Consider the following 2,795-nt stretch of genomic DNA (forward strand, 5'->3'; position numbering starts at 1 on the left):
ACAAAGAAATGGAAGTTCTTTCATTCTTTAGGGATTAGCTCTAAAACACAGGGGCCTGGGGAGCCAGGGATATCAACCCAGGGCCTGAACCAAGTGCCCAGCCTTACATTGTAGGAGCAGCATGTTGTGGGTAGAGAATTGGCTTTGGGGTCAGAAACTCTGAGACTCATCAAGTGATCCACCACTTCATGTTTCTTGGTCTCAAGCAACTGGCTAAGTCAAGACTTAACTATTGGGAGGGGGAGAAAATTTAACCCTCAAAAGCTTGCGGAATTGACTGTTGTAAGCTAAAGATAAATAAAAAATTTTAAAAAGACTTAACTATAAGTTAGAAAGTGGGTTTTGATTGGTACCCTCATGAGATCACAGATCTTTTCCTGAATATTGACTGAGCTGCTTGCCTGCCCCCCTTCAGTTCTGAGTATGGTTAATAGCAGCTTAAAATCCCTGCAGTTATTAGGGGTTTAAGCTGTCAAATGCATTTTCCCACTTGATAGTTTCCCTTCTTGTTTTAGCTGCATTGATTTTGTTTGGGCAATAACTCTTCAATGTTATTGCGATTGAAACCATCTACTTCATCTTCTGTGGTCTCCTTTCTCTTCTGGTTGATTGAGTTCTTCCCCCGACACATAATTATACAAGGCACTTTCCTGCATTCTCTGTTTTTGATTTTGAAATAATATAGACATTTGATATAGATCAAATACATTCTCCAAGAAAAAAAAAAAGGAAAAGGGTGTCCTTTGGGACACGTGGGAGAGTGAGTGAGCAAGTTCTGGTCTTGTTAGTTCTAGGGGAAAACAAAGACAATTTGATGCCTCTCCCCAGCTTTCCCCAGCCCCCACTTGCTGAAAAGGAGGGGGTTACTTTTAGAACAATGGGGCTAATCCGTGTTCACAGGATCCAGTCCCACAATGCTACCAGCCCCCATCTGATCATTGCTCCAGCATGGCAGCCAGGTTGGAAACGGTTTTCCCCCATTGTCTGGGAGACAAAAAGAATGGGCTTCTCCCCTGAAATGTAATCCATCTCCAGCTGAAAGAAATAACCCTTCGTGGGCGGCCCTGTACAATGGAGGGCGTTTCAGGGGCAAGGGGAGGGTGTGGGGCTTCATATTTTCATGCTTAGTCATAGAGCTGCACCGATTCTACTTTCTCCTATGTCCCCTGGTCTGGGGTTCTTGGAAGGCTGAGCTCAGGGAGGTAAAGGATTGTTCTCCCTCCTACATGTTCCTAGACTTGTGCCCTTAGGAAAGGAGCAAGGGGTCCCAAGAAGGCATCTTGGGGACTAAAGCAGAAACTGGAGGCAAATGCCTTAGGAGCCATTTATAGATGATGTCATGGATGGATAAAAGTAAATCCTGGCATGACCCAGCTAAGGAGAAAGGCCTCACTAAAGGCCAGCTTTGGGTACCAACCCCTGGAAGGGGTCGTAGAGGTCATTGAATCCAACCTATTCAATTTACAGATGAAGAACTGAGTCCCGGAGAGCTCAGTGGCCGAAGACTTACCCAAGGACACACATAGGTAACAGGTAGCAAAGCCAGGACTTTCCAAGCAGTGGTCTGGGGCCATTTCCTTGTGGTCCTGAGTAATAGCATTTCAGTAACTGCTTTGGTGTGGGTGGCCAGGCCCCAGAGATATCAGACAAACCCTTCCTTCCCTAGACCTCAAGCTTTGTCTCTCAGCACCCACCTTCTTAGGGCTCAATGCTTGTCCGCTTCTTGACAAACAGCAGGTCGATTTGAGGGTTCCCAACAAAGTGGCCTCAGCCCCAGACCTGACCACTCTTCACTTCTGTAATGTGGTCCAGCAGCTCCAACATCGGTGTCTTAGGGAGCATCCTCAGGCACTTGCTGGGTTGGGTTTCCTCTTTAAACATCGTTACCAGACAGTGTTAGAATATATCCAAAAATCCAGCACTGTCTAGTAAGATGCCCACAGAGGCCCACTTCGTGCCAAGGGGCTGGAGTGGTGTGGATGACCTCGTTGCATTCCTTGGTCCCTCAGAGGTCCCACTCCCCTTCTTCCCACGGGTACAAAAGCCAGGCAGCTGAACCCACTGTGCATGAGAAACTTAGGCAGATCCCTGTGTTGATTGGCATCAGAGGAGGAGGGTGGGACCCCAAGGGACAGGGCAGACAGGTTAGTACAAACATATTTACCAGTACCTTGAGTTCTGAACATGCAGGGACCTTGGGATTAGTCCTATGCCCTGTGCCCAGGGAAAGGGAAGGCAATAAGAGACCAGTCTGCAGAAATGTCAACAACCACTGGTAGAGTCTGCATTGGCTGGTTCTGGAGGTAGAGGGCAGTCCAGTTTTCTATGTGGGTTGCTAAGTATCCCATTGCTTCTCTGCTGGGCACCTGCAGGTTCAGAGCCTGTTTTTTAGGGGGAAGAAGGAGGCAAGAGGGATATGCAGAAGAGCTAACCAAAGACTGTGGGAATCACAAGGGGAATGGTGAAATCTGGGTGACCTTGGGCAAGTCACTTGTCCATGCTGGGCCTCATCTGTAGAATGAGGGGATTTGACTAGATAATCTCTAAGGCCCCTTCCAGCTGATGAAGGCTTGTTATGTTCTCACTCCAAGCCATCTCTGTGTCCATCTCCTCTAGGCAGGATGGTGGTCCCTCACCCAGCTTTCTTGGCACACATGGCCAGGGGACTGGAGACAGAAAGCAACCCTTCATTGTCCCTTTGGGGCCACAAGGAACCCTCCCCTCCTCTAGCCCGCCTTCCCTGGTGAACAGCTCTTGGCCAGCATCCCTCCTTAGGAGTTCAAACAAACGACGGG

The sequence above is a fragment of the Trichosurus vulpecula genome, chromosome 2 (genome assembly GCF_011100635.1).
Source record: "Trichosurus vulpecula isolate mTriVul1 chromosome 2, mTriVul1.pri, whole genome shotgun sequence".
NCBI lineage: Eukaryota > Metazoa > Chordata > Mammalia > Diprotodontia > Phalangeridae > Trichosurus > Trichosurus vulpecula.